Raw genomic sequence first — 25,470 nt, 5'->3', positions numbered from 1 at the left:
TTTGTTCGAGGGCCCTATTGGGCCTTGTCCTTTTGTGGTGCTCTATTAATTATTAAGAGAAATATTCCCAAGCTGAATTATAGATATGCCCTGTGCTCACTTACCTAACCGCTGCTGGCTCAGCGAAGGACAACAGGAGGGCTGATTTTCGTTCCTGTTTGATTTTTTTTGGGGGGAGGGATCTTTTTAAATAACTAAAAAATTTGCATTGTAATCCGTGAAAAGGAAAAAAAAAAATTAAACTGACATGGGGTCTGGTTTTCCTAACTTCTACCAGTTAGTGACAAAAGTTAGAACCTTTGTCCTGAATGAATTTATCTGTGATCCTCTGGCCTCAACCGCAGGTGGAGGAACTGAGAGAAAGGGCATCCACACCAGCTCTAGAGAGGCTCTGCCTCCATTCATGCCCCACTGTAATCCGTTTCTGAAAGCAGGGAGGGTGGATTTCTCCAAAAGTAAAAAACATCCCATGTACTGGCCCCAGATCCTCTGTGTACTGCCACAATGTGAAGTAGTCACTGTGCAGTTTCATACATGCTAAAAGCAGAGGGTTGAGTTTATTGTTGTCTCATCAGAAGGATGTTTCTTGGGATGGTAGAAGGCAGGGCTGAGAGCACAGGATCTTGGGACTAGTTTTCCAGAAGCAATTTGTGAGATCAGTTGGAAGCACCTGTGGAATACTTTCAGGGAGATGAAAACTGAGATAGAATGATACACCAAAGAAGACAGGTATATTGAAGCTTGGACATTTTAATTGGATCATGTTAAAACTTTATGAATTATGCTTCCATGTGCCATTTACTGTTTGTTCCTATCACAGCCCAGAGAATTTTAAAGTTTAAAATGCCTGAGGTCTCTATAAATACTTACACTTCTTAGGTATCAAGAATCTGAATAACTAGAGCACCACAGCAAGAACACAGCTGAGGAAAAACCACTTTCATGAAGATGTTCATTCAGGTCATTCAAGATATAGTTACTGAGAACTTGATCAAGACTGGTAACACTCTTTTGAGTGCCCACCTAGTGGCTCTCTGGCTCTCTGCTAAATACTTTGCATACATATTGTTTAATTTTATCTGCATAAATAAACACTTTATGTGATAGGGATTATTATTATCACTATTTTATAGAGAAGGAAATTGAGGCTTATGATGGTTAATGAACTTGCCCCAAAGTTACATAGCTAATTATTTAACAGAACTGGGCCTTTAACAGCTGACTCAGCAATGTGGACAATCCCCATGCTAGTGATGATAATGCCACGTGGTCTAATGCCCATTTGTCCTCACAGACTACTGGCTGTTACAGATACAGACGCAGTTTAGGAAACAAGGGGGTATGTGCTTTGATGGAGGTATGAGAAACGTGTTCCTGGGATGCAATGAATGGAGTAGCATCTAATATGGGGAAAGCAAGCAAGGATTGACAAAGAAAGGGGAAATGTGTCTGAGGAATGTGAGAAGTGGAGTGGCTGCCATAAAGAATACATGGGCATGTGGCACTGGCATGGACGGAATAACTGGAACCTGAGAGGTAGGCAGCCCCCAATTGGGAAGAGCATGCTCCTCACCCAGGCTTCCCCCCATTCCCAAACACACACACACACACACACACACACACACACACACACACACACACAGACCTCTTTGCCTCACCCAGGCTTCCCCCCATTCCCAAACACACACACACACACACACACACACACACACACACACACAGACCTCTTTGCCTCACCCAGGCTTCCCCCCATTCCCAAACACACACACACACACACACACACACACACACACACACACACCTCTTTGCCTCACCCAGGCTTCCCCCCATTCCCAAACACACACACACACACACACACACACACACACACACACACACACACCTCTTTGAATTTTAAAAGAATTTCTTTATAAAACAAACAAGAAACATTCCATTTCTCAGGATTCCTAGAAAGTCCCACAGATAAACAGTAGCAGAAAGATTCTTTGCTGTGACTAACAAAAATCTACCTTGTCTCAGATTCAAACTGTTTTCTTTGGAGAGGAAAAAATTATTTTCTTGCCTTTCTTAATCATCAAGTAGTCAAAATTCTTCAAGCACCCTACACCCAAATATACCTATTACCACACATAATTCCTCCCTGGCTTTCAATTCTCTGTGGTAATACAAATATTCCAGACCACACTATGAAGCTTATGCTTATATAGAAAAGGGCAAAGGGCAGCAGATCTTCCTTTGTATAAAGCAGATAGGAGGCCCCGTGGGATACAAACTAGTCCATTATAAATGTTTTTGTTCTCTTTGAGGACCATGGTCTCCAGTGAATTGCAGTGTTCTGTTTACTTCACCTCTCTCTCCCCCAGAAGCCCATAACACCTCCCTGAATACAGGCAGTGTATCCCGAGCAACCAGCGCAATACCTGACCCAGAGCAGGCATTCGATAAGAATGTACTATAATGAATGAATAATGGAAGAGGCTTCCATTTGCCAAGAAAGCTCAGTGAATGTGTTGGGAGAAAACCCAGAGAAGATCGCTTTTTTACCTGCTTACCCCAGACTCTCAGCTGTCGGCCTTTCAAAGTTCTGAAGGGGCGTGAGGGGGAAAGAGTTCTGGGGCACTTGATTCCATGCTTCCTATTCCCTAATGTATGGATGCAGATGTTCTGAGCAGCCCATAATTCCTTATGAAAAATGAGTCACTCAGCTAGTTTTTCCTTGTAGATGGATTTTTCAGTGACCTTTCGCCACACCACCTTGCATTCGTTTTATGCATACCAGTGCTAGTCAGGTCTTAAGACCTCAGAACAGCATAATCACTTCTCATTAAAGTGAGGAAACATCAATCCTGGAGGGAAAGACTAACCACTCACTTCCTGACTCTCTGACCACAGCTCTGTGTAGGTACAGTGGGGAGTAAGACACCTGCGGTCTAGAGGATGAGAGATGCATCAACACACCCATGTGGTTAGGGTCTGATAGAAGTCACACGAGGAGCAGAGAGAAGCAGCACTAACTGAGGTTAGAAAGGTCCTCAAGCCAGAAGGAGCCACGGGGCAAACAAAGGCTTACTGAATAAGAATGGCAAGAATGAGTGTAAGAATAAGCAAAGAGAAGCAGAGGATCCGATATGGAATGGGAACGGGAAGCAGTGAGTGTGGACTTAGATAATGCCACGCTCAAGAGTTTGAACTAGGGTCTATGACAAAACACTGCATGAAAGGATTCTCAACCCTTTTTCCACCTCTACACACAGGACAGATGTGGTTCACATGCATGACACACTCCCCTGGGCAAACGCAGATGAGCAGCTGCAGCATCCACTAAATAGACTGAGTTGCAGTTGAGTTGCAGGCATTTCCAGGCTTCTTGACTACAATGGCATCTTTCTCCTCCATTTATGAATGCATCAGAGAAGCCAAGTGAGTGAAATTGAGTTGGCAGACCTTAAATCATCTCAGATTTAGATTTCTGAATGCAAATCTATCAAAAATGTCCTTTGTTAACTGAAGTAACTCAGAATTTGCAATGTACCGCATCTTTAATAGTAATGTACCAATGTGGGGTGACACTGCTGTTGAGATCCACCCTGTCAGATCCAGTAGTTCCTCTGATCCAGGATCCCCTGTGGACACCAAAATCGGAAGATACTCAAAGCCATTAATATAAAAATGGCATAGTATGGTCAGCCCTCGGTATCTGCGGGTTCTGCATCCACAGATTGTTTGGTTGACTGCATGAATGCAGAACCAGTGGGTACTGAGGGCCAACTGTACACTATAACAAGGTGAAGTGGATTCATTCTTTTAGCTCTTTGTTATGCTTTCCATATATGTGGTTAAGACTATACAGCAGTTATGGAGACTCACTTAAAATGAAATATCCACCTTGGTGCAGATAAAAATCACCCACATCCTATGTGCGGGCACCAGTCAATCAGGTGCAAACTTGGGGCAGAGATAAATAGAAGAAGGTTTAGGTATGGAATAGTTTTCAGTCCCTACAGACATTACCACCACCGTGCCTTCCATATTAACTCCTAATAATTTATGTCAAGGAGCTTTTCCCGTATAAGTAAATGTGGACCTTTGTATAAAAATAAGAGGTCATGGTATACTTCCTGCCAACAATGTGTTCCAGACTCTGAAGGTCCCTTTAAATATGGTCAATGACCATGGCACAGGCTGGATTCTACTCTTTCAAGAGTTGGCTGCTTTGCCATCTTCCCCATTTTGATTGTGATCAGTACCTTTCACCCCCTAGAACAGACATCACCAAGGCTTAAAACAGGCCTTTGCTCTACAGCCTAAGAATGTTAACTGCCTCCTCCAGGCTGCCAACACCCATCACAGCCCTGACCATCTCTCCTTCATCAGACCAACATTACTTCCGATTTGGTTAAGTACTAGAAAGACTTTGTCCAGCACATGCTTTCCAAAACAAGGGCCATAGTTGTAGGAAGGATGCTCTCATGTAGAAGAAATTTGTAGTAGGTTACAGATCAGTTAAGAAATATACCCCAAATTATGTCTGCTCTTTGCTCACTTTTCTCCACTGCTGGCTAAGAGAGAAACACAGTTCTGGGGATTAGCCAACTGATACACAGTCGACCCTTGAAAGACACAGAGGTTGGGGCACCAACCCCCTGCACAGTCAAAAATCCGAGTATAATTTATAGTCATTCCTCCCTCTCTGTAGTTGAGCGTTCGTGAATTCAACCAACCAACTACAGAATATTGGAAAAAAATTCTTGTGTAAGTGTACCTGCACAATTCAAACCCACGTTGTTCAAAGGTCAACTGTATTTTAGAACCCAAAGCACAAACAAACAAAGCTGAGAGTATGAGTGTCTAGGTTGTTAACTTATGCTTTCTCATCACTGGTTGCTGAGAACAACACATCAGCTATCAAGGTTTTATATACACTAGAAGCCCCTCTAATTTATCTCTCAGTCAACCTCACAAATCAGCTCTTATTCTGAATAAACACAGAGAACTTAGGCTGACAGCCCCAAAGTTCACACAGGAGTACAAAAACTGACAGTCTTCTTTAGATGGTTTTTCAGAACATGTCCTTTTCTGAATTCATATATAGATTTGAACTTGAAAGTAAATTACAGTGAAATTCTAATGATTTACAATAGCCCTGGCAGGGGGGGGGAATAAACATTTGACTAAAGCAATTACTCTTGGACTGCTTGCAGGGCTGGAGCAGAGATCAGATGCTGGGGTTGTAAGATTGTCTCTCCAGCTTCCTGGTTGCAGAACCTCCTGCAAGACACTTAACCCTTGTGAATCTCAGTTTCCTTATCTATAAAAAGGGGAACTGTACTATCAGTCCTCTTTTACAAGATCATGAGTGTAGACATATAAGAAAATGTCAGAAAACTGTTCTACAACCATAAAAGTACAACATACATAGAAGACATTATTTTAAAGTAATAATCATCTGTTATGGACTGAATATTTGTGTACCTCCCTGCCCCCAAATTCATATATTCAAGCTGTAAACTCCAGTGTGATGGTGTTTGGAGATGGGGTCTTTGGGAAGTAATTAGAGTTAATGAGGTCATAAGGATGGGGTCTTCCTGAGGGGATGGGTGCCCTTATAAGAAAGAGACACCAGAGAGATATACTAATCTCTTTCTCTCTCTTTCTCTCTCACTTTCTCAGAAAGATGGTGGCTGCCTACAAGCCCAGAGAAGAGGTCTCAGAATGAAACCTACCTTGCCAGCACCTTGATCTTAGGCTTTCCAGCATCCAGACTGTAAGAAAATAAACTTCTGTTGTTTAAGCCACCCAGTCTATGGTATTTGTTTTATGGCAGCCAGAACTGATTAAGACATCATCAAAACTTGATAACATATTTAACCTGTCTTTCCTAGCAAACTTCACTATGGTATTAGAAGCTGGTACCTGAAACTCAGCAACATGTTGAGTAAGAAATGATCCTTACAGGTTTTCTTTCAAGGAATGGAAAGATTTGTAATCAACTTGCCAGTTGTTAACATGGTAGTAAAATTTTATTAGGGCTTCATAATCTAAAACTCACTCTAAACCAATTTGGAATTTTGGGCAGTTTTTCTTGTAAAATGGCTATAGATGACATTAGCTTGAATATCCTGAATGTTGTTAACAGTATTAACTGTTCATTAATTCAACAAAATTTTATTGAGCACCTCCTTTATCTCAGGTATCAGTCTAAGCACGAAGCAGTAGAGATAAACAAAGACAAAGCCCTTGCTCTTAAAAAGATAAGCAGGACTTCCTTGGTGGTGCAGTGGTTAAGAATCTGCCTGCCAATGCAGGGGACACGGGTTCAAGCCCTGGCCTGGGAAGATCTCACATGCTGCAGAGCAACTACTGAGCCTGCACTCTAGAGCCCACGAGCCATAGCTACTGAGCCCGTGTGCCACAACTGCTGAAGCCCTTGTGCCTACAGCCCATGCTCTGCAACAAGAGAAGCCACTGCAATGAGAAGCCTGCACACTACAATGAAGAGTAGCCCTGGCTCACCGCAACTAGAGAAAGCCTATGCGCATCAACGAAGACCCAACACAGCCAAAAGTTAATTAATTAATTATTTTTTTAAAAAAAGATAAGCAAAGTTATTTCACACAACATTAACTGTTATGAGGAAAATAATATAAAGTAATAGAGTGTCAGGAAAAAGGTTTTCAACTTCAGTTGGCTAACTACAGAGAAAGTGACATTTGAACTGAGGCCTAAATGACAAGAAAGCTTGCCATGTGAAGATTTAGGGCAGAGAAAAGAAAAACTGTTAGAAGAGATCTGAACAGATGTGGTCTAAAAATTGAAAATGTCAGACAAGGGTAGCTAGAAAGCAAAGGCTTTCCCATAAGGAGTCTAGTGAACAGATAGAATCTAATGCACGAGAGTCCTAATACGATTTAATTCTACATACCACCACCTAATCATTTTAAGTTGGGGTCATGGAAGTGCATCTCCCTCCTTCCTTCCTCAGACCCCAATTTCAGGCTTAGTCACTCTTCTAAGTATCTGAGAATAGATAGGAAGGAGTCTTCCTAGGGGGTTAGAGACGTAGTCCTGAGCAGAGGAAAGAGTTCACAGTTCTACATCAGAAAACCGCTCACATGTACACAAGAGGTGATGATTGCTATCCCCAGGTGTCCTGAGTTGTAAATGTAGTTCCCAGATTTCTCTCCCTGTTCTAGTGCTGCCTATTCTCTAAAAGGCAGGATGTGCTGTCTCTGTTACGACTTCTGTTTTGTTAACAGTTCTTTTCATAGCAAGGAATAGAAAGCAATTCAAGCTAGCTCATAAACAGTCGGCTTACAGTAAGATTATTGTCAGATCTTAAAGGAGTCCACAGAAGAGCTGAAGAACTCTTTCTCAGTAATGAGTCTGCTTTCCCATAATGTCTCCATACATATGGCCCCACAATGGCTGAGTTAGCCCCATTGTTATACAGTCTTTCAGTTTAAAGTTCCTTCACATGCTCTACAATATCTAAAAGGAGGAATCTGATCAATTTAGCTCAACTTTTTAACCAAGCCAATCAAGTCACAAATTACCAGCTTAACTGGTCAAGCCACCAATGTCCCAAAGGGAAGTTCACTCATCTGAGTCTGTAGCTAGAATGAAATTTTCTGAACAGGGGCCAATACAAGTAAGTCCAGCTCACTAATTCTAATAGCAACATGCCAGGTTGTTTTAAGATCTTGGGAAACCCTTGCTACTCTTACTTATAGAGGATCTTCCCGGTATCACACCTAGCATACTTTAAATGCTTACATATTCCACATTAGAGATTATGCAATCTATTTTACAGTTGAGTTGCAGCTGACTAGTAGACAGTATTACATGGAAAGTTTGCAGTATTTTAAGTTTTTTCTGTATTTCAGAGCTAATTTTAAGAGTGTAGACATTTCATAGCCTCCTGAAAAGCTTATAGGCACACAGGCATGGCCCAGAAACAAAACATAATCCCTGAACAACAAAATAGCTCCTTGATTACTGTCAAGTACTTAAGAGTCTTGGCTTTTAAGGTATTATTAAATAATCACATTTTTGGCTGATAAACTCTGGATGAAAGATATCCTCACTTACCTGTTTATTCATCTTCATGTGAATATGTGCTGACATATGTGAATGCATCCTGTGTTTATGTTGTCTTCTATGTTGTGTGTAAGCTATAATGGGAAAGCTAATTATTAAACTCTGCAAATGCACCCAGAGGCTACTGTGAGAGATGCAGCCAAAAAACAATCTAAAAATAACTATGTAATAAATAACCATTTGCAGATGGGAATTGTTCGTGTGGTTTTCTAAACAACAGCAGGTTTCTTTAAGGCATTATGGAATTTTTCCTGATGTTTTACTAGGTGTACTAAATCTTCCATACTTAAAGACAGATAATTTGAATAAGAATGTGATAAAATTGACTGGATCCAAACCAAAGTTATTTTTAGGACAATATTGAAAGCAATAGACAATTGCTCTCATCTTAGAATAGATTCATACATGCATATTCTCCTGTGTTAGTTAAAAGCACCAAGAGAGTCATCTCTGAGAGGCAGAGCATTCCAGCAATTATATTAGAATACTACATTTCCAAAAATGTAAAGACCACTCTTCAAAATAATATCTTGATTGCTTAGTGTTTTATTTCTTCAGGTTCACTCAGAAGAAAAACCTTTAAAAAAAGGAGACTAAACTAGAGCTTAAAAGTTATAGGAATATGTTGAAGAAATATTTAAGTACACGTAAAGTGTGCAGCAAGAGACTTACTGAAAAATGCAAGAGAATTGGGTGTTTCTTAGCAGGGATGATATACCAAACTTTATAAACAATTAAAATAATATTAAATAATTGCCAAATTTAAAATCAACTTACAGAAGAGTGGACTTGACATGTGATAATCTGAGATGGTTTCTTCTACCTGGGACCAAAGTATTTGGTACAGCCTTTCAAGACAGCTCTGGTTCATACAGTCTTCTGCCACCACTAATGTATATATAGTTTCATGTGCCTCAAACTTAGCTCAGCAGAGTCCCTGTACTAATAATATGTTTAATAACTGTTAATTTTCCTGCTCGAGACAGAGCATCTCCATCAAGTGATGAACTTTGGCTCTAGTTTTAAGCTTAAAGAAAAATATACTATATTCTCCTCTTTAACTCATGGGAAGTTATTGAATATTTCATTCCTAAGTTGAATGTGATATATGCAAAGAATAATTTGACTTGTTTATGGTGATATACAGATTACAAGTTAAGAGCACAGCCTCTAAAACCAGCAAATCTCTATCCATTACTAGATGTATGACCTTGATTAGGTTTCTTAAGTTTTCTAAATGGAATGTTCTCAACCACAAAGCGAGAACAATGATACATACTTGATAAGGTTGTTGTAAGAACTGGAGGAGACAAATTATGTGAAAGACAAAATGCACAGGACAACTGAGGAGATGATTTCTTCGAGCCATTACAATGTGGAGATTATTCATTCATGAGGAGAGTCTCAAATAAAAGGAAGGGGGCTGGGGGTTTTATAGAAGCAGAAGCAGATAAACAAAGGACTCATCCTAGAATCCTATAGGGGTCATGAGGAAAGACGGAGGTGAGTCTTACCCTGTAATATGCAAATAGAATAAAAATCTATGTGTATATCATACCCAATGCTGATAAATCAGAGAAAACATAGCTGTTTTTATTAAACAAAAAAATATTAAACAATTCTCATTTGCCAAAGATTTACCTAAATTATGTGAGCTTGAAATCATAAAACATTTATGATTTGGTTTCTGTAAGGATACTTTTAAAATTTGGCACATTGAAAATCTTAATAGTTCAACTTCCTTAATTCTTGGGAATTTTAGGAACATTCACCTTATATATGCAATAATTTACCTCTAAGCCAATCAGAATAGAACTCCTTAAGGAGCTCTTTAAGGTATAATCAAATTTGGTAGTTCCATCTGGAGGTAGGAAATATTACAGACTCACACAATGAGAGGTAAAGGCCTTTCTGAATAACACCATAAATACACAGAAAGAGAGAAAGCTGACGACTTCAATTCTAAAATTTCTGTCATGGGACAAGCATAAACACAGAAATGCAAAGAACTGTTCTCTTCCCGCTGGGTATAAGTTCTTAATTGATTTGCACTCCAAACAGACAAACAGGCAAGACTAACAACGCAGAGTCTCTGTCGTCTTTCACCTGACAGAGACAAGATCTCTATAAACCACTAGTTTCTTTACAGAGACCACCAAATGGTCAGACCACAAAACCAAAAGAAGCTGGCAGCAGAAATCAGCCATGTGTTCAAAAAGAATCAAAATCAAATCCTTACCATGCTACCGATGGACAGGAGTCTATTGCACAGGACCAGGAGTTGGACTTACCATTGGGTCACCAATCGCTAGCCAGGAGCAGAGGACAAAGGGCTCCAAAAGTCCTTTACTGGGTGAAGTAAACAGGGATCCAAAAGTGAGGCCATCATTCAGAGTTACAGTACCAAACTGTGAAAGACAAATGAAGAAAATGAGATTATTTTATATAAACTATTACAATAGGAAGAATATTCATAAATGAGGAATGTCTCAAAGATCAGGAGGGAGCCTGGGATTTTTTTAGCGACCAAGAAGCAAGAAGGTTATCCTGGAGTTTATGGGAGTCCTTGGGAAGGAGGCAAGTGGGTCTTAACTCAAAATACACCAGCACAGGGTGGTCATTTAAGACTAGGAAGATTTCTTAACCATTATTTGCTTTCCAGGAGCAAAGGGTTCAGATAAAGTTCAGCATTGTGCATAGCACAGGGAGGTCAGCTCTGTTTTTGTGGCCACCTAGAGGGGTGGGATCGGGAGGGTGGGAGGGAGACACAAGAAGGAGGAGATATGGGGATATATGTATATGTATAGCTGATTCACTTTGTTATACAGCAGAAACTAACACACCATTTTAAAGCAATTACACTCCAATAAAGATGTCAAAAAAAAGTTCAGCATTGTTACATTGTCAATTTTGTAAAATGTTTACTCATGAAGAACAAAGTGTTGGCAATTATTGTTGGAGAGGGCAGTGCATTTAACAGTACACTTTACATATTTTGTGTAGAGTCAAATACTGACTATCCTTTACTAGCTGTATGACTTTGGGGAAATTACATAATTTCTCTGATTTTTAATTTTCTTATCAGTTCATCAGGCATAAAAATAGTGGCTTCTTCATAAAACTGTTGTGAAGAGCAAATAGGTTAAAAATGAAAAATTCGAGACGGCTTAAAGATGGCGGAAGAGTAAGACGCGGAGATCTCCTTCCTCCTCACAGAGACATCAGAAATACATCTACACGTGGAACTTCTCCTATAGAACACCCACCGAACGCTGGCAGAAGACCTCAGACCTCCAAAAAGGCAAGAAACTCCCCACATATCTGGGTAGGGCAAAAGAAAAAAGAATAAACAGGGACAAAAGAATAGGGACGGGACCTACGCCAGTGGGAGGGAGCCATGAAGGAGGAAAGACTCCCACACACTAGAGGCCCCTTCGCGGGCGGAGACTGCGGGTGGCGGAGGGGGAAGCTCCGGAGCCGCGGAGGACAGCGCAGCCACAGGGTGCGGAGGGCAAAGCGGAGAGATTCCCGCAGAGGATCGGTGCCGACCGGCACTCACCAGCCCGAGAGGCTTGTCTGCTCCCCCGCTGCAGCGGGCGGGGGCCGGGAGCTGAGGCTCGGGCTTCAGTCGGATCGCAGGGAAAGGTCTGGAGTTGGCAGAGTGAAAACAGCCTGAAGGGGTTAGTGCGCCACGGCTGGCCGGGAGGGAGTCTGGTTGAAGTCTGGAGCTGCCGAAGAGGCAAGAGACCTTTTCTTCCCTCTTTGCTTCCTGGGCACGAGGAGAGGGGATTAAGCGCGCCGCTTAAAGGAGCCGCAGAAACGGGCGTGGAGCTGCCGAAGAGACAAGAGACTTTTTCTTGCCTCTTTGCTTCCTCGGGCGTGAGGAGAGGGGATTAAGAGCACAGCGTAAAGGAGCTCCAGAAACGGGCGCGAGCCGCGGCTGTCGGCACGGACAGTAGAGACGGGTGTGGGACGCTAAGGTTGCTGCTGCCGCCACCAAGAGGCCTGTGTGTGAGCACAGGCCACTCTCCACACCGGCCCTCCCGGGAGCCCGTGCAGCCCTCCACTGCCGGGGACCCGGGATTCAGGGACAGCTTCCCCGGGAGAACGCGCGGCGCACCTTGGGCCTGTGCAGCGTCCCGTCGGCCTCTGCCGCCACGGTCTCGCCCCGCCCCCGTGCCACTCCTTCCCCCCAGCCTGAGTGAGCCGGAGCCCCCGAATCAACTGCTCCTTTAACCTCGTCCTGTCTGAGCGAAGGGCAGACGCCCTCGGACGACCTACACGCAGAGGCGGGGCCAAGTCCAAAGCTGAACCCCAGGAGCTGTGCGAACAAAGAGGAGAGGGGAAGGTCTCTCCCAGCAGCCTCAGAAGCAGCGGATTAAAGCTCCACAATCAACTTGAAGTGCCCTGCATCTGTGGAAAACCTGAATAGACAACGAATCATCCCAAGTTGAGGAGGTGGACTTTGGGAGCAAGATATATTATTATTTTCCCCTTTTTTTCTTTTTGTGAGTGTGTATGTGTGTGCTGCTGTGTGAGATTTTGTCTGGATAGCTTTGCTTTCACCATTTGTCCTAGGGTTAGACTGACCTGTTTCTCTGTTTTTTGTTTTTTTTTTTTAATAGAAATTTTTCTTCTTAATAATTATTTTTTTATTTTAATAACTATACTTTATCCTACTTTATTTTGTCGTCTCCCTTTCTTTCTTCCTTCCTTTCTTCCCTCCTTCCTTCCTTCCTTCCTCCCTTCTTTCCTCCCTTCCTCCCTTCCTCTCTTCCTTCCTCCCTTTCTTCCTCTCCACCTTCCTTCCTTCCTTTCTTGCTTTCTTCCTTCCTTCATTTCTTCCTTCCTTTCTTCCTTCCCTCCCTCCCTCCTTCCTTCCTTCCTTCCTTTTCTTTCCTTTCTATTTTTTCTCCCTTTTATTTTGAGCCGTGTGGATTAAAGGCTCTTGGAGCCCCAGCCAGGCACCAGGGCTGTGTCTCTGAGGTGGGAGAACCAACCTCAAGACACTAGTCCACAAGAGACCTCCCAGCTCCACGCAATATCAAACGGTGAAAATCTCCCACAGATCTTCATCTCAACACCAAGACCCAGCTTCACTCAAGGACCAGCAACGAACAGTGCTAGACACCCTATCCCCAACAAAGAGCAAGACAGGTCTACAGCCCCATCCATTAGCAGAGAGGCTGCCTAAAATCATAATAAGGCTACCAACATCCCCAAACACACCACCAGACGTGGACCTGCCCACCAGAAAGACAAGATCCAGGCTCATCCACCAGAACAGAGGCACTAGTCCCCCCAACCAGGGAACCTACTCAACCCACTGAACCAACCTTAGCCACTGAGGACTGCCACCAAAAACAACGGGAACCATGAACCTGCAGGCTGCAAAAAGGAGACCCCAAACACAGTAAGATAAGCGAAATGAGACGACAGAAAAACACACAGCAGATGAAGGAGGAAGATAAAAACACACCAGACCTAACAAATGAAGAGGAAATAGGCAGTCTACCTGAAAAAGAATTCAGAGTAATGATAGTAAAGATGATTCAAAATCTTGGAAATAGAATAGACAAATTGCAAGAAACACTTAACAAGGACCTAGAAGAAATAGAGAGGAAGCAAGCAGCGATGAGCAATACAATAAATGAAATGAAAAATACTCTAGATGGGATCAATAGCAGAATAACTGAGGCAGAAGGACGGATAAGTGACCTGGAAGATAAAATAGTGGAAATAACTACTGCAGAGCAGAAGAAAGAAAAAAAAATGAAAAGAACTGAGGACAGTCTCAGAGACCTCTGGGACAACATTAAATGCACCAACATTCGAATTATAGGGGTCCCAGAAGAAGAAGAGAAAAAGAAAGGGACTGAGAAAATATTTGAAGAGATTAGAGTTGAAAACTTCCCTAATATAGGAAAGGAAATAGTCAATAAAGTCCAGGAAGCACAGAGAGTCCCATACAGGATAAACCCAAGGAGAAACACGCCAAGACACATAATAATCAAACTGTCAAAAATTAAGTACAAAGAAAACTTATTAAAAGCAGCAAGGGAAAAACAACAAATAACACACAAGGGAATCCCCATAAGGTTAACATCTGATCTTTCAGCAGAAACTCTACAAGCCAGAAGGGAGTGGCAGGACATATTTAAAGTGATGAAGGAAAAAAACCTACAACCAAGATTACTCTACTCAGCAAGGATCTCATTCAGATTTGATGGAGAAATTAAAACCTTTACAGACAAGCAAAAGCTGAGAGAGTTCAGCACCACCAAACCAGCTCTACAACAAATGCTAAAGGAACTTATCTAGGCAAGAAACATAAGAGAAGGAAAAGACCTACAAGAACAACCTGAAACAATTAAGTAAATGGTAATAGGAACATACATATCGATAATTACCTTAAATGTAAATGGATTAAATGCTCCCACCAAAAGACACAGACTGGCTGAATGGATACAAAAACAAGACCCATATATATGCTGTCTACAAGAGACCCACTTCAGACCTAGGGACACATACAGACTGAAATTGAGGGGATGGAAAAAAATATTCCATGCAAATGGAAATCAGAAGAAAGCTGGAGTAGCAATTCTCATATCAGACAAAATAGACTTTAAAATAAAAACTATTACAAGAGACAAAGAAGGACACTACATAATGATCAAGGGATCGATCCATGAAGAAGATATAACAATTGTAAATATTTATGCACCCAACATAGGAGCACCTCAATACATAAGGCAAATACTAACAGCCTTAAAAGGGGAAATTGACAATAACACAATTATAGTAGGGGACTTTAACACCCCACTTTCACCAATGGACAGATCATCCAAAATGAAAATAAATAAGGAAACACAAGCTTTAAATGATACATTACAGGAGATGGACTTATTTGATATTTATAGGACATTCCATCCAAAAACAACAGAATACACATTTTTCTCAAGTACTCATAGAACATTCTCCAGGATCGATCATATATTGGGTCACAAGTCTAGCCTTGCCAAATTTAAGAAAACTGAAATCATATCAAGTATCTTTTCCGACCACAACGCTATGAGACTAGATATCAATTACAGGAAAAGATCTGTAAAAAATACAAACACATGGAGGCTAAAGAATACACTACTTAATAACGAAGTGATCACTGAAGAAATCAAAGAGGAAATCAAAAAATACTTAGAAAAAAATGACAATGGAGACACGACGACCCAAAACCTATGGGATACAGCAAAAGCAGTTCTAAGATGCAAGTTTATAGCAATACAATCATACCTTAGGAAACAGGAAACATCTAGAATAAACAACCTAACTTTGCACTTAAAGCAATTAGAGAAAGAAGAACTAAAAAAACCCCAAATTTAGCAGAAGGAAAGTAATCATAAAGATCAGATAAGAAATAAATGAAAAAGAAGTGAAGGAAACAATAGCAAAGATCAATAAAACTAAAAGCTGGTTCTTTGAGAAGATAAATAAAATTAATAAACCATTAGCCAGACTCAAGAATAAAAGGGAGAAGACTCAAATCAATAGAATTAGAAATGAAAAAGTAGAAGTAACAACTGACACTGCAGAAATACAAAAGATTATTAGAGATTACTACAAGCAACTGTATACCAATAAAATGGACAACCTGGAAGAAATGGACAAGTTCTTAGAAATGCACAACCTGCCGAGACTGAACCAGGAAGAAATAGAAAATATGAACAGACCAATCACAAGCACTGAAATTGAAACTGTGATTAAAAATCTTCCAAAAAACAAAAGCCCAGGACCTGATGGCTTCACAGGCGAATTCTATCAAACATTTAGAGAAGAGCTAACACCTATCCTTCTCAAACTCTTCCAAAAGATAGCAGAGGGAGGAACACTCCCAAACTCATTCTATGAGGCCACCATCACCCTGATACCAAAACCAGACAAAGACGTCACAAAGAAAGAAAACTACAGGCCAATATCACTGACGAACATAGATGCAAAAAATCCTCAACAAAATATTAGCAAACAGAATCCAACAGCACATTAAAAGGATCATACACCATGATCAATTGGGGTTTATTCCAGGAATGCAAGGATTCTTCAATATATGCAAATCAATCAACATGATACACCATATCAACAAACTGAAGGAGAAAAAACATATGATCATCTCAATAGATGCAGAGAAAGCTTTTGACAAAATTCAACACTCATTTATGATAAAAACCCTACAGAAAGTAGGCATACAGGGAATTTTCCTCAACATAATAAAGGCCATATATGACAAACCCACAGCTAGCATCGTTCTCAATGGTGAAAAACTGAAACCATTTCCACTAAGATCAGGAACAAGACAAGGTTGCCCACTCTCACCACTCTCATTCAACATAGTTTTGGAAGTTCTAGCAACAGCAATCAGAAGAAAAAGAAATAAAAGGAATCCAAATAGGAAAAGAAGAAGTAAAGCTGTCACTGTTTGCAGATGACATGATACTATACATAGAGAATCCTAAGGATGCTACCAGAAAACTACTAGAGCTAATCAATGAATTTGGTAAAGTTGCAGGATACAAAATTAATGCACAGAAATCTCTGGCATTCTTATACACTAATGATGAAAAATCTGAGAGTGAAATTAAGAAAACACTCCCATTTACCATTGCAACAAAAAGAATAAAATATCTAGGAATAAACCTACCTAAGGAGACAAAAGACTTGTATGCAGAAAACTATAAGACACTGATGAAAGAAATTAAAGATGATACAAATAGGTGGAGAAATATACCATGTTCTTGGATTGGAAGAATCAACATTGTGAAAATGACTGTATTACCCAAAGCAATCTACAGATTCAATGCAATCCCTATCAAATTACCACTGGCATTTTTTACAGAACTAGAACAAAAAAATTCACAATTTGTATGGAAACACAAAAGACCCCGAATAGCCAAAGCAATCTTGAGAACGAAAAAATGGAGCTGGAGGAATCAGGCTCCCTGACTTCAGACTATACTACAAGGCTACAGTAATCAAGACAGTATGGTACTGGCACAAAAACAGAAATATAGATCAATGGAACAGGATAAAAAGCCCAGAGATAAACCCACACACATATGGTCCCCTTATCTTGATAAAGGAGGGAAGGATATACAGTGGAGAAAAGACAGCCTCTTCAATAAGTGGTGCTGGGAAAACTGGACAGCTACATGTAGAAGTATGAAATTAGAACACTCCCTAACACCACACACAAAAATAAATTCAAAATGGGTTAAAGACCTAAATGTAAGGCCAGACACTATCAAACTCTTAGAGGAAAACATAGGCAGAACACTCTATGACATAAATCACAGCAAGATCCTTTTTGACCCATCTCCTAGAGAAATGGAAATAAAAACAAAAATAAACAAATGGGACCTAATGAAACTTAAAAGCTTTTGCACAGCAAAGGATACCATAAACAAGACCAAAAGACAACCCTCAGAATGGGAGAAAATATTTGCAAATGAAGCAACTGACAAAGGATTAATCTTCAAAATTTATAAACAACTTATGCAGCTCAATAACAAAAAAACAAACAACCCAATCCAAAAATGGGCAGACGACCTAAATAGACATTTCTCCAAAGAAGATATACAGATTGCCAACAAACACATGAAAGAATGCTCAACATCATTAATCATTAGAGAAATGCAAATTAAAACTACAATGAGATATCATCTCACACCGGTCAGATTGGCCATCATCAAAAACTCTAGAAACAATAAATGCTGGAGAGGGTGTGGAGAAAAGGGAACACTCTTGCACTGTTGGTGGGAATGTAAATTGATACAGCCACTATGGAGAACAGTATGGAAGTTCCTTAAAAAACTACAAATAGAACTACCATACGACCCTGCAATCCCACTACTGGGCATATACCCTGAGAAAACCATAATTCAAAAAGAGTCATGTACCAAAATGTTCATTGCAGCTCTATTTACTATAGCCAGGACATGGAAGCAACCTAAGTGTCCATCAACAGATGAATGGATAAAGAAGATGTGGCACATATATATAATGGAATATTACTCAGCCATAAAAAGAAATGAAACTGAGTTATTTGTAATGAGGTGGATAGACCTGGAGTCTGTCATACAGAGTGAAGTAAGTCAGAAGGAGAAAAACAAATACCGTATGCTAACACATATATATGGACTCCAAGGAAAAAAAACAAATGTCATGAAGAGATTAGTGGTAGGACGGGAATAAAACACAGAATTACTAGAGCATGGACTTGAGGATATGGGAAGGGGGAAGGGTAAGCTGTGACGAAGTGAGAGAGTGGCAGGGACATATATACACTATCAAATGTAAATTAGATAGCTAGTGGGAAGCTGCCGCATAGCACAGGGAGATCACCTCTGTGCTTTGTGACCACCTAGAGGGGTGAGATAGGGAGGGTGAGAGGGAGGGTGACGCAAGAGGGAAGAGACATGGGAACATATGTATATGTATAACTGATTCACTTTGTTGTAAAGGAAAAACTAGCACACTGTTGTAAAACAGTTATACTCCAATAAAGATGTTTAAAAAAAAAAATGAAAAATTCTAAGACCAAGTTCTCACCTGGTGAGCGCTCATAAACAATGGTTAACTATTATCATTACTATTTAGAACTGAATGAATGGCATTAGAAAATGGTTCATTTTTAAATTTCTGAAACCCACCTGACAAAGTAAACATTTCTAGAACACAAGGATTCACTTGTTTATTTGCCAGATCAGTTTGGTAATTTTAACAGTAGAGGGACATTTTGAATTTATTTCTTAATAAAGTTCTGCTAGGGCTTCCCTGGTGGCGCAGTGGTTGGGAGTCCGCCTGCCGATGCAGGGGACACGGGTTCGTGCCCCGGTCCGGGAGGATCCCACGTGCAGCGGAGCAGCTGGGCCCCGTGAGCCATGGCCGCTGAGCCTGCGCGTCCGGAGGCTGTGCTCCTCAACGGGAGAGGCCACGGCAGTGAGAGGCCCATGTACTGCAAAAAAAAAAAAAAGCTAAGGAACTAAACAAAGTTTGGAGAGGCTGGGGAGCTCTGGGGAGCATAACGAGGAGCATCTTAGATGCAGCTCTAGGGCCTGACCAAGGGTGGAGGATCAGCCTGGGCCTTGGTAAGGTTCCCCAAAAACAGAAAGAGCCTGGCTGTAGGAAAGGCAACACGTCCGAGACTCTAATAACAAGCAGAGGTCAGATTCTCTTTGTTTTATCAGCCAATCTACTACTCTTGTGATAAATAATTGATAGGCCTGGATTATTTTAAATCTGTGAGGGTATGGGAGTTGGGGAGAGAGGAAGGAGATAAAATACACATGGAAGTTGGCATATGCTCTCCAGGGTTTTGCAGCAACCAGGTGGTAGCCCCTCAAAAAAAATCAATAACCACTGCTTCTATTTGTGGCTCTGTTTCCACAGAAACATGTTTGTGGGTGAATTTGGCAGGCAGATTTACAATGCCAAACCACCAGTCCAAAAAAGAAAAATTCAGTTCCAATAAACTTTTTACTGTAGTAACAAATGTTTGATTTTACTAACATTTTCCATTTAATTAACTGAATTTGGAAGGGATTATGAAATAAAGTCAGCCATACTCCTGTAGGCACAATAATACTGAAATCTGGAAGCAATATTAGCTTCAGTATAAGCAGAATATGTAGAAGGTGTAGAAAAAGGTTTGATTGGCCTGTCAAGTGGAACTTATTTGCAAAAATAATGAATATAGTCAACTTTAAGACACTGTGCTAGTGAGGTTAACACTGATTAAAAGGGAAAAAACTCACTTCACTTTTGTGCCTGCCTAAATCTTAAATGTTATACCATGCATGTTGTAGGCACATGGTTAAAAATGTTCTTGAAATTATCTGCCACAAGTAATTTATATATGACTCTTTACCTCAGACAATATAAGATCCTTCCTAATATCCATTCTTTAATACTATAGAATGAGTACATTTTAGTATTTTCATTAGTATCAAACCTAAAATACTAAAAGTACTAAGTACTTTTATCATTAAAATATGTGAAGTTGTCAGAGTTCATTTTTTAAGGCTTTTTTTAAGAGTAGTTTTAGGTTCACAACAAAATTCAGAGGGAGGCACAGAGATTTCCCATACCCCCGGCCCCCACACATGCATAGACTCCCTCATTGTCAACATCACTCACCAGAATAGTACATTTTTTTTACCACGGATGAGCCTACATTGACAGAGCATAATCAGCCAAAGTCCTAAGTTTACCTTAGGGTTCACTCTCAGTGTTGTACATTTTACGGGTTTAGACAAATATATAGTGACATATATCCATCATTATAACATCATACAGAGGATTTTTGCTACCCTAAAAATCTTCTGTTCTCTGCCTATTCATCTCTCTCCCTCCTTCCACCCCTAGCAATCACTGATCTTTTTATCATCTCCATAGTTTTACATTTTCCAGAATGTCATATAGTTGGAACCAAAAAGTATGTAGCCTTTTCTGATTAGCTTCTTTCACTTAGTAATATGCATTTAAGTTTCCTCCAAATCTTTTCATGGCTTGATAGCTTATTTCTTTTTAGTGCTGAATAATATTCCACTGCCTGGATGATATGGTTCCTTTTTAAACATCAATCTATTCCAGTCTCTAAAGGAAGTATGAGCCTCACTTATTCAAAGTGTGCTTTAGCATTGAGTCTCAGATCTAGATCTCACTAAGTCCTCCTAACTTCTAAATTGCCCTAGACCCTGGGGTGCTGTTGAACCTACAAGAGGGCTAAGGGAAGACAATGTCACTGGCCTCAGCTGTGAATCTGTGAGGAACTTGAAGGAAAACAAGATAGGGATCCAGGTAGATTGATATAACCACAAGGAAATCTCCTTTTTGTCATAATAAACCACAATCTCCATAAATTATATAGGATGAACCAGCTTCTGTACTTCCTCACTTCTTAAATCTGATTCTTCTCATTATCTCACCCTCTATTATCTTATCTAAAGTAGATCTTGATAGTTGCTTACCTACCATCCTTTACCCCTTTCCCTCTTAGAACCAGCATCCTAGGTTGAGTGGTCTTGTACCTGGCCGCCATCACACTAATTCTACATCACCCTAAAAGCCTCCTAATATGTCCCCCTGCTCCTACTCTTCACCCTCTAAGTTCTTTCTCTTCACAGCAGAGTTAGCTTTTAAAACTTAAATCAGATCATGACACTACCCCCACTTAAATGACTTACCTATTGAGAACAATGTCCCACCTCCTTACAAGGACCCACAAGGTCCTAAGTGACCAGGCTATACCTCCATCCCTGGCCTCAGCTCCTGTCGCTCTCATCATGGACCAGTCACATTGGCCTTTTGGTTCTTTAACTACACCAAGGTTTTTCCAACCTCTGTCCTTGCTGTTTTTTCTGCCCGGGAGGGCTGACTTCAGTTCTTTGGGTAGTTGGCTTCTTACCATTCAGGTCACCAGCCGAACGTCTCAGGACTTTTCTGCCCACCTAACCTAAAGGAACCCTACTACCCAGTTACCATCACAGCCTCCTATTTTATGTTCTCCATGCCATTGATCATTATCAGAAATACTTGCATTTATTTATTATTTGTTTAATTTTCTAGAATGAAAGCTTTGTAAATGTAGGAAGCTTTTCATTGCCCCACCCCAGAGTTTAGTAAGCATTCAATAAATGTTTGTTAAAAAAAAAAAGGGACTTCCCTGGTGGTGCAGTGGTTAAGAATCCACCTGCCAATGCAGGAGACACGGGTCCAAACCCTGGTCCAGGAAGATCCCACATGCCATGGAGCAACTAAGCCCGTGCGCCACAACTACTGAGCCTGCACTCTAGATCCTGCGAGCCACAACTACTGAGCCCACGTGCCACAGCTACTGAAGCCCGTGGACCTAGAGCCCATGCTCCGCAACAAGAGAAGCCACCGCAATGAGAAGCCTGTGCACTGCAAAAAAGAGTAGCCCCCGCTCGCCGCAACTACAGAAAAGCCCGCGTGCAGCAACAAACACCCAGCGCAGCCATAAATAAATAAACAAATAATAAAAATAAAATGCTCCCAACCTTTAAAAAAAATAAAAACACAAAGGAAGGAAGGAAGAAGGGGGGAGTGAAAGGAAGGAAGAAAAGGCTCTAGATAGTACTTCTTACTGTACTTGATGGATAAGTAATCAATATATATTCTTAGACTTACCAGGCCCATTAGCTGAGGAACATAGAACTAGATTATTACCTTAAAAATATAATGAAATAAATACCTGAAATAATTTTTTAAACACGTGATTTAATAAACTCACAGATAATATAACCTCGTTCTAAGGGTTGCACTGGCTTCCTTCAACATTGTACCCTAGTTAGATACAATTGTTTTTAGGTAAATTAATTGGATACTTTAAAAAGTAGCATAAATTTTTAGCACAATGATTGGGGAGAGTCTTTGGTGCCAAAGAGCCTAGGTTCACATTCTGGCTCTGGTATTTACCAGGTATAAACTTTGGGTAGTTTACCTTACCTTTCTGGGCTCAGCTTTCTCACCTGTAAGATGAAGCTAATGCTATCCCTCCTTCACAGACCTACCACTAGGATTAGACAAATGGATGCCAGCTTGCTTAGCATAGTTCTTGCACAAACTAAGGATCTGACAAATCACAACAATTATTAAAGTGTTTCACATTACACCTTGTCATCAACAGATTTTCTAAACAGGCACTTGGCTCTCTCATTTACAGAAAGACCAAACGAATGAGTCACCCAGCTTTGGTCCACAGGAAATACTTGATACTACGTTCTCTGAGCCTTTAATAATGACAGTAGCACTTTCTTCAGCTGACAGCCAGGCATGCCTGCTTGGCCTTTATTTCCTTTCTATAAAGCTCTCTTTTATCACAGCTTCACATATGCATCTGGTTTGGTCTCTGCTCTATGTGGCTGCCAACATGTGGAATCTGCTTGATCCTGTTGAAACTATAGGGGAAGGGATGGAAATTTAACGGGAAAAAGACTTTCTTCTTTTTCCCCTCCAAAAAGACAGGTTGGGTATCATGAAGATAAAAATAAAGAAGCATTATTTTCAGGTTGATTCCTAGAGAAAGTTTCATGTGAACACAACAGGCAACAAAAAGCATATAATGGGCCCCCAAACCTTTTAATTATAAACATGTGTTTAAGAAAAGCTTATGAATAAAATGTAACAAAAAAGCAGATGCTGGCAGAGGCAGAGAATGAATTACCTAATGATTTCTGTGCAAGCCACCTACGTGCTCCCTACAATATGGCATTCCCACAGAGAAAAAAAATATAAAGGTTCACATTAAACCATTACAATTCCATATTTTCCTGATATTTTCATAGTCTCTGTTTATAAGCTCATGACAGCCTATCATGAAACGAGGCAAAAGAAAGGAAAAAAAATGTTTCTCAGAATACACTAAAGTCAAGAAAAGAAAAGAAAAGAAATAATAAAATGAAATTTGGAGGAAAGCTAATTCTCTTGGAATACAAATAACATAATTTTTCATTGTGATAAATAGCTCTTCCCCAATAAATGTGGTATAATTGTCAATCTTTCAGCTATAGGCAAAAGTTACAGAGGAATCATGCTATCACGGGGTAGCCTATTTGGCGATTCAGCTTCAGAGTCAAAGAACATTTACTGTATGCCAAGTTCTGTGCTAGACACTGCCTCATATTATCACACTTATTTCTCACAATTACTATACGGAGAGAGCATAATTGTCTGCTTTTGTCATATGAGAAAACTGATACTCAGAGAATCCACTTGTGCTTATTTGCACGCCTCGGTTCTTGGATTCCAAGTGATTTGACTGACAGACTCAGAACTATCATGGGAGAGAAATGAATACTGGAAATCTGGAGGCCAGGATGTGTGAGTACAGAAAAAAAGGTTATAGATGGAAATAAGGCTCTGAGGTTTAAAACAAAATTCTCAGGAAAAAACAAAAAAAAACCAAAAAAAACCAAAAAACAGAAGGATTAAAAGGATTCTTACTCCTGACAAAATAGTGAGCATTTTACCCTTTTTGATCTATCTTTCTCTGCTGTCTCCACTTTTCATCCTGTCCCTAAATTTGGGTGATCCCCTAGGCTCTGGCTTCAGCTCCTCTCTTTACTTCCTTTCTCAGGTAAATCATCCACTCCATAGGCCACTTCTAAGTTCTTCCATGTAATACACAATCAATCAATAAATGAATAAGCTGCTTGTGGAAACTAAGCTCAGAAAGGGTCAGAGATTTGTTGAAGGGATTTTAGGCTCAGGAGCAAGCAACTAACTGAGGTTTTCATGTAGTTACAAATGAATAACCTTAGCCTGTACTGGATTTATTCTCTGTGTCTATATTGTGTAATAGCATTTTTTTCTTCTCCAGATGTAGGATGATTCAAACGAAAGTGTACATATATCTAGACCACAGTTCAAAGCCTAAAATCCAAAGAGGAAATGCCCTCTAATCCTTCAACTGTGAGTAGTAGTAGATCACTAGCAGTGGTACCCTTCTACAGGGGAACATCTCAAGTATTTCTTTAGTGGCTTATAATAACACATTTATTATCTCATGGTTTTCCTGGGCCTAGAATGTAGTGCAGCTTAGTTGGACGCTTTGACAAGGCTGCAGTCAACTGAAGGCTCAATTGGGAATGCATCCATTTCCAAGATCACTCCAGCAGTTGTTGACAGGATTCATTTTCTCACACAGGTTTGGACTGAAGGCCTCAGTTCTTTAAGACCTCTTGGCTGCAGGCCTTCCTGGACTGCTTGCCACAAGAACCTCTCCATAGGTAGCACATGCATCTGGCTTCATCAGAGCAATCCAGAGAGAGGACAAGTGAGAGTACTAGCAAGATGGAACTCATAGGGAGTGACATCCCATCACTTGCCATATTTATTTCTTAGAAGTAAGGCACTAGATTCAATCCATACACAAAAGAAGACTACACAAGTGCATGAATACCACATTTCTCCTTCTCCACGTGCCTCTTGGCCTCAGTAGGACATCTGATATCACGATTCTCCAAGTTGGGCTCTTGCAAGATACTCCAGTAAGAAGGCAGTGGAGGAGTGAGAAATGGTAACTTGGAGGAATGAGAGTTAGGTTAGGCAAAGCAAACCCTTCTGGAGGCAGGTACATTGGGAAAGTGACAAGAGGGGAAACTGACATCAAATGTAAGCTTATTACCATTAATGGGCATTGCTTCAGTCAATTAATTGATTCATTATGTATTTATTATCACCCATATATGGCACCGATGAACCTGACATATTTTGTGAGATCTTTAATTCCTTAACTCCAGGGATTTTTAAAATTATTATTATCAAGATAACATTCTAAATGTATCCAGGGAAATACGCTAA

General features: G+C 40.4%; 1 protein-coding gene across 2 annotated transcripts in view; it reads right to left on the bottom strand.

Annotated features, from left to right (window-relative positions):
* Positions 1–25,470, bottom strand: part of KCNA4 (potassium voltage-gated channel subfamily A member 4) — an 853,171-nt gene that overhangs the window by 592,541 nt on the left and 235,160 nt on the right. For both annotated transcript variants that reach the window (XR_010841342.1, XM_067038069.1), the window contains one exon: positions 10,389–10,505. The gene's annotated coding sequence lies outside the window, so the exon portion shown is untranslated. The remainder of the gene's footprint in view (positions 1–10,388; positions 10,506–25,470) is intronic.

Source organism: Kogia breviceps, chromosome 7, assembly GCF_026419965.1.
Source record: "Kogia breviceps isolate mKogBre1 chromosome 7, mKogBre1 haplotype 1, whole genome shotgun sequence".
Lineage (NCBI taxonomy): Eukaryota > Metazoa > Chordata > Mammalia > Artiodactyla > Physeteridae > Kogia > Kogia breviceps.
This window is presented reverse-complemented; position numbering and strand designations above follow the sequence as displayed.